The sequence below is a fragment of the Bos mutus genome, chromosome 6, assembly GCF_027580195.1.
Source record: "Bos mutus isolate GX-2022 chromosome 6, NWIPB_WYAK_1.1, whole genome shotgun sequence".
In the NCBI taxonomy this organism is placed as follows: Eukaryota; Metazoa; Chordata; class Mammalia; order Artiodactyla; family Bovidae; genus Bos; species Bos mutus.
Window position 1 is genome coordinate 87156112 of NC_091622.1, and position 12590 is coordinate 87168701.

The following is a 12590-nucleotide window of genomic DNA, read 5'->3' on the forward strand; positions in this document are numbered from 1 at the left end:
AATCACAGTTAAGAATCTGCCTTCCAATGCAGTAGACACGGGTTTGATCCCTGTTCAGGAAGATCTGCTAGAGAAGGGATAGGCTACCCACTCCAGTATTCTTGGGCTTCCCTTGTGGTTCAGCTGGTAAAGAATCCACCTAATGTGGGAGACCTGGGTTCAATCTCTGGGTTGGGAAGATCCACTGGAGAAAGGAAAGGCTACCCACTCCAGTATTGTGGCCTGGAGAATTCCACAGACTGTATAGTCCATGGGGTCGCAGAGTTGGACGCGACTGAGCGGCTTTCACTTCACTTAGGGAAGATCCCACATGCCGTGGGACAACTAAGCCCGTGAGACTTGACTACTGAAACCCAAGTGCTCTAGGGCCCATGCTTCAAAGCAAGAGAAGCCACTGCAATGAGAAGCCTGTGCAGCACAACTAGAGAATAGCTTCTGCTCGCTGCAACTAAAGAAAGCCCGCCTGCAGCAATGAAAACCCAGGACAGCCAAAAAACAAACAAACAAAAGCTATAGCAAGACCACGATTCAGGTGAAGCATCTGCCAGCATGAGGGATGGCAACCATATGAAGAAAAAGAGCAAGCATGTCCTTCAGGGCGCCTCTGTCACCACCAGGGCTGCTACCTCTTGTTAGGGAAGCTGGTGTGCAGGAGCTGTGGTGGTACCTGTGGGCCAGTAACTGGGTGGTCCTCCCAATGCCTCCTCCACCCCAAGAATGGGGCATCTGAGGCAATGATTATTTAGATGTCCTACAGTAAAGAAATCCTTCCACATTTGGATTACTAAGATGACTGTTCAAGTACATATAATATCAGTCCTGGGTAAACCTCAGAGGGGCAAAGTTGAGTCATTGCTCTTGATTTAATTTTAAATGTTAAATTAAAATTTCTACAGGTAATCTGGCATACTTTAAAACCATAGATATTAGAACTTACACAACCTCAGAGGTCATAGTCCAACAGATTTTTATAGATGAGGAAGATGAAGACCATAGAGATTAATTAACATGCAGAAACAGTCAATTATTGACAGTCTAAAGAGACTTCTGGGTTCCCTGAAGGCTCGGCAGTAAAGAATCTGCCTGCAACATAAGAGACACAGGAGATGCGGGTTTGACCCCTGTGTCTGGAAGACCCCCTGGAGGAGGAAATGCCAACCCACTCCAGTATTCCTGCCTGAAAAATCCCATTGGCAGAGGAGCCTGGCGGGCTATATTCCAAAGAGTTGAAAAGAGTCGAACACAACTGAACATGTATGACCATGAAGAAGAGCAAAGTGACTTCTATTTTCTGGTTCAGTTCAGTTCAGTCGCTCAGTTGTGTCCGACTCTTTGCGACCCCATGAATTACAGCACGCCAGGCCTCTCTGTCCATCACCAACTCCCAGAGTTCACTCAAACTCACATCCATCAAGTCGGTGATGCCATCCAGCCATCTCATCCTCTGTCGTCCCCTTCTCCTCCTGCCCCCAATCCCTCCCAGCATCAGAGTCTTTTCCAATGAGTCTACTCTTCGCATGAGGTGGCCAAAGTACTGGAGTTTCAGCTTTAGCATCATTCCTTCCAAAGAACACCCAAGACTGATTTCCTTTATAATGGACTGGGTGGATCTCCTTGCAGTCCAGGGAACTCTGAAGAGTCTTCTCCAACACCACAGCACGATACTGGATGCTTGGGGCTAGTGCACTGGGACGACCCAGAGGGATGGTATGGGGAGGGAGGAGGGAGGAGGGCTCAGGATGGGGAACACATGTATACCTGTGGCGGATTCATTTTGATATTTGGCAAAACTAATACAATTATGTAAAGTTTAAAAATAAAATAAAATTTAAAAAAAAGACAAAAAAAAAAACTATGTTAAAAAAAAAAAGCATCAATTCTTCAGTGCTCAGCTTTCTTCACAGTCCAACTCTCACATCCATACATGACCCCTGGAAAAACCATAGCCTTGACTAGACGAACCTTTGTTGGCAAAGTAATGTCTCTGCTTTTGAATATTATGCTAGTTTAAAATTGGTGTGAATAAAAATTTCTAGTAAGTTGGAAATGCTAGCAGAAATGGGAAAGGTGGCTTTATCTGGCTACATTTCAAAGTTCTTAGCTGTTCTCAGGAACAGGGAACCAACACTTGTCATAATAACTGAAAGAGGGATGGAAAATGAACCTCAATTCAACTCAAGACCCAGGAGGTTTGGACAGAAGGCACAGAGGGAAGATAGGGACAATCTCATAGAGAGAAACCTTAAAAAGAAATGTAACTCACGGATAATAGAATGCTCTAAAAAAAGAAATTCATGGATTTCTTATCATACTGACCAAGAAACATACCAATAAATCTCAGATGAAAAGTTTCAGGAATATAATCAGACTACACAGTACACCATAAACATCAAAGTGTTAAATGTAGGTTAAAGGTAAGTAAGTAAAGACGCTCAGTCATGTCCAACTCTCCAAATCTGTCCATGGGATTTTCCAGGCAAGAGTACTGGAGTGGGTTGCCATTTCCTTCTCCAGGGGATCTTCCCAACCCAGGGATCGAACCCAGGTCTCCTGCACTGCAGCCAGACGCTTTACCGACTGAGCCACCAGGGAAGTCCTCTGGTAAAGGTACACTTACTGAATTTTGAGATGGAACAAAAAAGAGAAGAACAACTAAGATGGAGGTATAAGGCCTAGGGAAGCTAATATATACTGAAGAAGATAAAGTGTAGTTTACCAAGTAAAGATTCAGGGTTCCTTTAAAGTGGAAAAATGCAGTATATATGAACATGTTAGTTGCTCAGTTGTGTCCAACTTTTTGTGACCACATGGAGACTGCCAGGCTCCTTGTCCATGGGATTCTCCAGGCGACAATACTGGAGTGGGTTGCCATTCCTTTCTCCAGGGGAACTTTCTGACCCAGGGATCAAACCTGGGTCTTCTGCATTACAGGCAGATTCTCTACCATCTGAACCACCAGGGAAACCCATGTATATATAGATCTATACATTTACAAACTCACACACACACACACACACTTATAATGGTAAGACCCAATTTAACTACTATTCAAGACAAGCCAAGGAGTGAAAACAATCTGTAATTCACTCTTGCATTGGACAAGTATGCAGGCTGGTTGCACATGCCCAAGCCATTCAACTAGAGGCCACTGTACATCTGTAGCATTTAGTTCATTTTGTCTGTTCTGTCTGATGAAAGAGATGTATACAACAGGAGGGCCTCCCTTGTGGCTCAGTGGTAAAGAATTTGTCCGCCAATGCTGGAGATGCAGATTTGATCCCTGGATTGGGAAGATCCCCTAGAGAAGGAAATGGCAACCCACTCCAGCGTTCTTGCCTAGAGAATCCCAAGGACGGGGGAACCTGGTGGGCTGCCGTCTATGGGGTCACACAGAGTTGGACACGACTGAATCGACTTAGCAGCAGCAGCAGCAGCTGGAGATGCAGATTTGATCCCTGGATTGGGAAGATCCCCTAGAGAAGGAAATAGCAACTCACTCCAGTATTCTTGCTTGGGAAATCCCATGGGCAGAGGAGCCTTGCCAGCTTCAGTCCAGGCGGGACAAAGAGTAGACACGACTTAGTGACTAAACAACAGCAACAATACAAACAGGAATGTAACCAGAGTCCTCTAAGCAAGGAGCCTAGAAAATGGGCCGCATAAAACGTGGTGGGAGAGGTATCGTGGCTAAGAGCCTGACATGAGCCACTAATAGTCTCAGTTGACATCTTTCTTGACATCTCTGAAAGCTTCATCTTGCTGAGTCTCAGTCCAATGGACAGAATAAGAATACTATCTCATATGATTGGGGTTAAGAATTGAAAGATTTAATTTATGCACACAACAGCTCAAAAATTTTAAGAGTGAGGAGAAAAGTACATTAAAGCACATAAGAGTATAGGAAGTAGAAAAGAAAACCTGGAAGGAAAACAGCCACCGCATGGAAAAAGGGTTCAATTTGCTCTGAATGTCTACAGCAAATAAAACTAAAACCAAGGGTTCACTGTTAAAGGAGAAGATTTCAGGTCAGTATAAGGAGAATTGAATGCTGGCCCAAAAGTTGTAATTTCTTATGACCCTTTTGGCCATGGGCAGATTCTATTATCTTACTCCATATCTCATAATACCTAATTGAGGACTGAATTCTTCTTTTCTTCAGGATTATTTGATAAGAAATTTCTAGCATAATAATTCCAATACAAGTAAATGTCTGAAGCCAGGCCTGTAATCTACAGAAACTCATGGACATTCCAAGAGACTTCTCATAATGCTTTTGTTCTGAATTAGCACAAAGGTTTCACACACAAAGTTTTAACATGTACTTAGTGTGCGCTTAGTCATTCAGTCACGTCCAACTCTTTGTGACCCCCCACACTGGAGTGGGTTGCCATTTCCTTCTCCAGGGGATCTTCCCAACAGAGGGATTGAACCCACATCTTCCGTGTCTCCCGCATTTCAGGTGAATTCTTTACCCACTGAACCATTGGGGGTGTCCTAACATGTACTTAATGTATCAATAATTGAAATGTAAATGCATTTAATGTAAAAGATGCTGAAATCAATGTTAGTGAGTTCACAAAATCAGGGAACAATATAATTTTAAACTAAAGAAAAACAGATTAAAAGAACTAAATTAATTTCTGGAGGAGAAGTGATGCAGGGAAGGGAGGGCCTTACAGCCATGGCTGAATAGCAGTGACAATGATACTTTTAAATACTATGGGAGACTTTTATGTCAGAAAACTATTAGAGTCATAAAATAAATATAAGGTGGCAATTATAACAAATAGCTTGTGATACCTGAGTTAGTATAATGTATATATGAAAAATGAAAGTGAAAGTCACTCAGTCGTGTCCAACTCGATGTGACCCCCATGGACTATAGGCCATTAGGCTTCTCGGCTCATGGAATTCTCCAGGCAAGCATACTGGAGTGGGTTGCTGTGCCCTCCTCCAGGGGATCTTCCCGACCCAGGAATCGAACTCAGGTCTGGTGCATTTCAGGAGGACTCTTTACCATCTGAAACACCAGGGAAACCTATAGCATACAGATAATCACCCTAAATTAATAAATTCATTTTTGTTTGGTAAATTTAAAAATCAGCACAGTGCCGAGAAAATATAAAGGACACAATTCATGTTCTCAATAGCAATATTATATTATAAAATGATGAAATAAAAAGGCACTTTTTAAAAGGTTAAATTTACCATTCACCAAAAGAAAAGTATTATTTAACAATAGTCACTATTATGCCAGACTAGTAAGTTAACCGGAGTACCCCAATAGAAATCAAGATCAGTTATGGAATGTTCCAAGTTGGCACAAATTTGTGAAACTGTCTCAGAGTATAACATGGATAGAAATAATCAAATATAAGGCAATAGTATTTATACATAGGAGAAAATATTCTTTCAGTGTGGCAAATCAACAAATATTAGGTGTCTCTATTGGGCAAAGCACTGGATATCATTTATTATTTTGCTTCTCAAGGTTTAAAAAGTTGCTTCCTTTACATTATTCACTTTTAAAATGTACCTAATAAATTGACTGCTTGCCATCTTGCCAGGCCTTGTCAATAACAGGATGTAAAGTTTTTTCGGCTCTGAGACACACAGGATATGATAAGAGTTGCAGAAATAATCAGCATCACAGAATTAAATATATTCTAAGACTTGAATTCTAGTCCCAAATCTGCCACTGACAAACTGAGTGACTTTCGATTGGTCGCTTAACCTCTGTGAGCCTCTGTTTTCTCACTGGCAAATTATAATCATACTTGCTCTTTTTGCTTCACACACCTGCTATTCAAATCAAACAAACTGCCACAAACTGCCCTCAGCAAAATAAAAGGCACATGAGAACACTTCTACCTATCCATACCAAAAGTCTTAAAGGTTTATGAACATATTTTCCAATCTATCCAGAAAGAGCACAGAAAAACAAACAAACAAAAAAACAAAAAACATAACTCTCCCCATCTTAGTTTTCACTGAAAAGGATTTGAAAAATCTTGTACTGTAAATTTATTTACTCTCAACAGAATAATAATAGAATCAAAGATACAGTTTAAATTATCAAAAAAAAAAGGGGGGGGAAATTTAACAATTTTATTTTTCAAAAATACTTTTTCCAGCAGAGGGCAGTACGCACATGTTAGAGGAGGTTGAAGGAGAGGCTGTGTTACACACCTGTATGTATTTACACACCACTGGGTATGTCTGCCTTTTGTATATTTACACGTAAATAAAATAAGCTCCTTAAAATGAAATAGGAATTTTAAAATATTCTAACCTGAGAAAAACATTGAGTGACTGGACTCTTAAATATTGAAGACATCTTTATGTAGATTGTTTTTCAGTGTCATCTGATTGACACATTATGAGAGGCACGAAGAAACTTAGGATTTGGGCATAAATTAACCCTGAGTTTTAACAACCAATAAATGATATACAGAAAAAAATAAACAGATCATACTGAATTAAAATTTTGGTTATGTTAAGATGAATGAAAATAATATTTTTTAAGAAAGCATTTTTATAACACTTAGTGATAAGGAAAGCTACTTTTTCCTAATTTAAAGCAGACTCAAGAACACAAAAAACCAGCATTAACACAGAGCTTTCCAAGTTCCAGACACGGTTTTAAATACTTTACCTATGTTAATCAAATAACGCATAATCTTTGCAACAACTTTAAGGATATCATTATCTCCATTTTACATCAAACAAAATTGAGGCCCAGAGAGGTTAAGTACTTTGCCCAAGGTCACAGCTAGTACACAGAGTAAAGGATGTACACCTATGCAATCTGGCTCCAGAGTCAGCAGTTTTTACCAGCTCGATACACTTCTACACACTGCAGACCACTGCACTGTCGCGATGCAAAACAAATCTAATTGTAGAATAATCATTACCTCAGAGTTTAAGAAACTGATATGTAAGCATACTGATAAAGATAACTCGAAAAAACTTTATTTCTTTTTCATAATTTTCCTTTGTGTAAATTTTAAGGAAATGAATTAATTGGACATGGGTTTGGGTGGACTCTGGAAGTTGGTGATGGATAGGGAAGTCTGGCGTGCTGCGGTTCATGGGGTCACAAAGAGTCGGACACGAGCGACTGAACTAAACAATTAACTAGATTTGAAATTGACTCCAAATAAGGATTTCTTGATGGTCAATATAATCTAAAAATATATTGGGGAAAAAATGAAAAGGAGCTGGAGCAAATCACTGGAAAAACTGAATAGGAAAAGAAAAGATAGGGCTGAAATTTATAACCAGTGTTTTGGGTTGTAAGCAAAGCATTAAGCATAAACATTCTAAGAAGTCATATATCAGATATTACATAAGGCAAATCAAAGTTTATCGATGCAAAACTGAATATCCTGTCACCATGTCAGGAAACCTAAGGAGCACAGGTGGATTTTCTACAAGGTGATCAGGGTTGAGGCCAGAATATTTATTTACCTGAAAAATGGGGTAAATAGGATTTTAATTTTTAAGTAACCTTAAATTGGAAGGGATTGCCAATGTGAAGGTGGAGAAAGGTAATGATTTTAGGAATACTTGATTTACTTGATTAATTAAATCAAGTATTCCTTTCCTTAAGAGGAAAATTCCTTCCAGGTTTGTTCCCTGACAGGACCATTTCTCCCAGGACATTTCCCTGGCAGGACACTGTGACCTGCTTTGTCTGACTAGCTGATGAACAGCTTTGTCTGCCTTTGACAAAAAAAAAAACAACACTCATATTTCTTTAGGACGGAGGGATGAGGTCTTGAAAGGCCATATTGCTCAGTGCTTAAGGGTATGGGCTCCAAAGTCAAACTGCCTGGGTTTGCTCTTAGCTATGTGACCTTGGGCATCTTATTTGTCTCTGTGCCTCAGTCTTCTCATCTGTAAAATGGGATGATTACACTACTGTCCTTACAGGATTGCTGAGAGGAATAAAGGAGGTCACATATGTACAGTGCTTAAAGGTGCCTGGGCCTTGCAAATATAAAAACAAAAATTGTTAGCCATCATTAGTAACATTATATAGAAACAAATAAATGGTATACATGTATAATTTTTTTTAAAGAGACTTTTTGTTAACTAAAGGCAAAGAGGTAATGACAAGACAGCCTCGGTGACTTTGGCTGGACATAAACGAATCCTATAGTAGACTGGGAAAATATATTACTCTATCCACAACCATACCTTGTTGAGCAAAAAGTTCCAAACACATATCTGCTTAGATTTGCAGTCCTGTCCTCTATATTTTTACTCAGGGTGTAGCTATCTCCTAATCTGTCACCTCCTTTCTCCTCACTTCCAATTTCAGAATAATGACTACTTTTTTAAAAAATTGAAGTATAGTAATTTAAAATGTTGTATTAGTTTCAGGTGTATAGCAAGGTGACTCAGTTATACTCTGTATTTCATATTCTTTTCCATTATGGGTTATTACAAGATATTGAATATAGTTCCCTGCACTGGACGGTAGGTCCTTGTTGACTATTTATTTTATATACAGTAGCACTAGAGGTAAAGAACTCGCTTGCCAATGCAGGAGATGTAAGAGATGCAGGTTCGATCCCTGGGTCAGGAAGATGCCCTGGAGAAGGAAATGGCAACCCACTTTAGTATTCTTGCCTGGAGAATCCTATGGACAGAGGAGCCTGGTGGGTTACGGTCCATAGGGTTGCAAGGAGTTGCACATAACTGAGGCAAATTAGCATGATGAACACGTGTATCTCTTAATCTCAAACCACTAATTTCTCCCTCCCCTAATAACTACCTTTTATGAATAGTCTCATCTAATATTTAGTGAACTGAATTGTGCCTAAGGGTCCTAGGGGTCGGGAACTGATTGACACATGAGTTTAAGTCTCTGCTCTTACTATTGTCGTTTGGTTGCTAAGTCGTGTCCAATTCTTTTGCAACCCTATAGACTGTAGCCCACCAGGCTCCTCTGTCCAAGGGATTTCCCAGGCCAGAATACTGGAGTGAGTTGCCATTTCCTTCTCCAGGGAATCTTTCTGGCCCAGGGATCAAACCTGATTCTCCTGCATTGGCAGGCAGGTTCTTTACTGCTGAGTCTCCAGGGAACCCTGTTCTTACCATGAATATATTCTAATAGGTAAAACAGGCACTAAGTATGGAAAATATAAATCATCACAAAAAGACATGCAGACGAGGTCATTTCAGATAGGAAAGGGTGCTATGAAGAAAATCTGAGTGATGAGCTAGAGGACAAGAGAGAGAGGAAGAAGCTACCTGAAGCTGGGCAATTCAGAGCCTGAAGACCCATTTGGACAAGAAGAAAATAGGCAGTTGCCTCTCTGGGGCACAAGTGATCCAGGAAAAAGGGAAGAGCTGGTACAAAAGCTCAACCTCTGTTATCAAGAATGTCAAACACTACGAAGGAGACATCTTGATTATGTAAAAAAGAGACTGAGACCCAGAGAAGTTATGCAATTTGTTCCCCAAATGATTAGCACAGCTACAAATCCAATAAGTCTATATGACACCAATGTCTGTTCTCTGTTATAACCATCTTGCCTGTCTTTTTCTTCCTGTCATAGTGGAAGTGCTAAGTTTCCTTCCTTTAGGATCTTTCACACTTCCTTAAAGATATTTATTTGCTCCAAAAAATCAATGCCATTTTTCATATTCAATCGCCCCCCTTCTTGGGGTTCTTTTCCCTCTTTTACTAATATTCCCAATTTTCCTTCATCATGAAAAAATAAAGGCACCCATAATATTTTGTAGCATTTAGTACTGTTTATCACTACATTCATAAATGATATTATTTAAATTCATCAATGATATTCAAGTTATTTAGCTAAATTTTAATAATTTCTCCTTTTCCACTGGCTCACCCACACATCAGTGTGTCTCAATATTTTGTTTTTGATCCTCTTTTCACATTCTTTCTCTGCAATATTTCATCCACTGCTGTTTCTTCAACCAATGTCTATAGACTGATGAATCTCAAATATCTCACACTGAGTCACCTCTCTCAGGCTTCACAGTCATCTGTTCAGCTTTAGTAAGAGATCTATCTATTTGGAAATACATCAATATATCTCAAAGTATACTCACCCTCTCCTGTTCTTCTCTCTGAGTATTCTATCACAGTTAAAGATGAAACCATCTTTTTAAAAAAAATTATTTATTTTTGGCCATACTGAGTGGCAAGCGGGATCTTAGTTCACCAAACCAGAGATCATATCCACACCCCCTGCATTGGAAGTGTGGATTCTTCACCACTGGACCACCAGGGAAGTCCTAAAGATGAAACCATCTTGATTCTTTCTTCTTCTTCAAGCATTATAGTCAGTATATTACCGAGTCCTGCAGCACCACCGCTCACATCTGTCTCTCCTGTCCACCTTCACGTCCAACACCTCAGTATGTGTCCTACTCAGTTGAACTGCTGCAACCACCTCTTAAAACTTTTGCAAATGTTTTCATTTGGGTAATTTGGGCTCATTTCAGTAGTTCTCCAGAAGGACAGATTATCGGGTTCACATAGCTGTTCTCCATAAGCATGAGGCTCTCATTTTATGGTTAATTATGCTTTGACTTCCCTAGGCATCAAAGGAGCTTTGGGTGGACCAAGAATAGGCAATTCAGCTATAAGGCCTCATGAAGTCTTCCAGCCTTTGGAATAGTGGAAACATACCAAAAGCTCTGGCAGAACTGATTTCTTTCTTCAAGAATGAGAAAGACGATTTGCTTAGCAAACTAAAAAGTTTTTCTGCTGTAGGACCCTTGAAAAAATACAGGCTGAAACAAACCAGGGAAACAAGTATTTATTGCTTGTTCAGTTAAAATTAAAGGACCTATGAAACAGCAGCACTGCTTGCGTATCATGTTATGTGAATTTCACCTGTGATGAAGGGAGTTTCTTCCAGAATGATGGGTCCAGGATATTCCAGGGAAGGTGTACATATTTATACAAGGGGTGGCTGAAATGATGTGTGCTTACTCCAGTCTGTCTCTGTGACCTTATGTGTTCGATCCACATTGGGGACAGTAAGTTTTTTGAGGTAGGGAGGGACAGTATAAATCACAAGGAATGTGAAGCCAGATGGACTACATTTTGTCCCCTAATTTGGGCACTTATATAGTAATACTATATGTCTATGTTCATAGCACAATGTCTAACAGAGTCTCTTCCTCCAAATCATTCAATTTTATCCTGAATTCTCTTTTCAAAACACAGACTAATCTTTAAAATCCTTTTCATAAACCCTTCTTCATTAGCACCGTGAATTTCAAACTCCTCAGCATAGTACACACATTTTTCTACAGGCAGCCTCAGATTCTTTACCCAGCCTCACCTTCTGCCATCTCCATCTCCAGTAGCTCCAAAGACATCATGAGCTACCACTTTTAAAATCTTTATAAAATCTGTTCCCCATCTTCCAAAACCCATCTTCTCTTTTTCTAGCAGGGAAATGCTAATTCATTCTCTAAGTTTCAAGTCAAATGACACATCCTCTATGAAGATTTCATTCGTCAGTAATGTTACTTGCCAAACCACATCCCCTCCTTCTCAGTTAATGTTTACACAGTATTTTGTGGCTGAATCTCTTCACATTTTATTATAAAATGTGAAACTATTATTTTAAAATGTGAAACTATTTATTTATAAAATGTGAAACTATCACATTTTATTATTATTACTTCTTGATTTGTTTATTTCACTGCTAGAGTTAGCTTCTTGTGAAAAAGGAGCTAAATTGTATTCATTTTTGCCTCCCTAGCATCTAACAAGACTCGGGTATGTCTGCTAGGTAAATAAATGTGTGGAGTGCTAATGTGAATTCAAATATAAAGAATGGATTAAAGATAATTAAAGACAATAACCCAAATCACAGAACTGCTACATGATTTGCTCAAGTTGCCTGAACATGTATACTCCCCAGATAAATCTGCCTCGAACTCACATTCAGCATTTTCAGAAACACTAGCTAAGAAATTAAAAGCAGTGAAGGGATTGAATCATCATTAAGCAACCAATAACCACATTAGTTTGCTAATCCTTAAATAAGTCCATTAATGCTCTGTTAGGATTAGCATACTTCCGGGAGCATACATTTTCCCGTAAAAGTATTAGGTAGGGAAGCTTGCCATATCCAGCAAAATACATTTATGAATTCCCAGTTCATTGTCCATCATAGGTGGCCAATTTTAGTACATGAGAAAACTGAATGCTCTTAATTATTAATGATTACTTGGAAGTACAAGATTTTTTTTTTCACACATTTAAAAAAGGGAGTTACCCTTTTTTAAATGAATTGTTTTCTCTTGGTAAATCCTGAGATTAAGGGATTGACTCAATTCTCTGCAGGGCACTGAACATTTTAATAGGCACATCAGACCCAGATCACCTCACAGATCTTAGCAAATGACAGAGATACCTGCCACCACAAAGTGTTGTTAACGAGAAACTTCGGGCACACGGAAGGAAAATACCCCCCTTCCCCCTCCTCCAACTGCAGAATCTGCTTTATCATCCAGTTAGGGAGAATCTTCAACTAGATTGCTAGCTGATTTGATTCAATCACACAAGTAATTGAATTCTCAATTTTAGT

The 12590-nt window shown here is 39.4% G+C and overlaps 1 protein-coding gene across 2 annotated transcripts in view; it reads right to left on the reverse strand.

Annotated features, from left to right (window-relative positions):
• ADAMTS3 (ADAM metallopeptidase with thrombospondin type 1 motif 3) overlaps positions 1-12590 on the reverse strand; it is a 279473-nt gene that overhangs the window by 40578 nt on the left and 226305 nt on the right. The gene's annotated exons all lie outside the window — the stretch shown is intronic.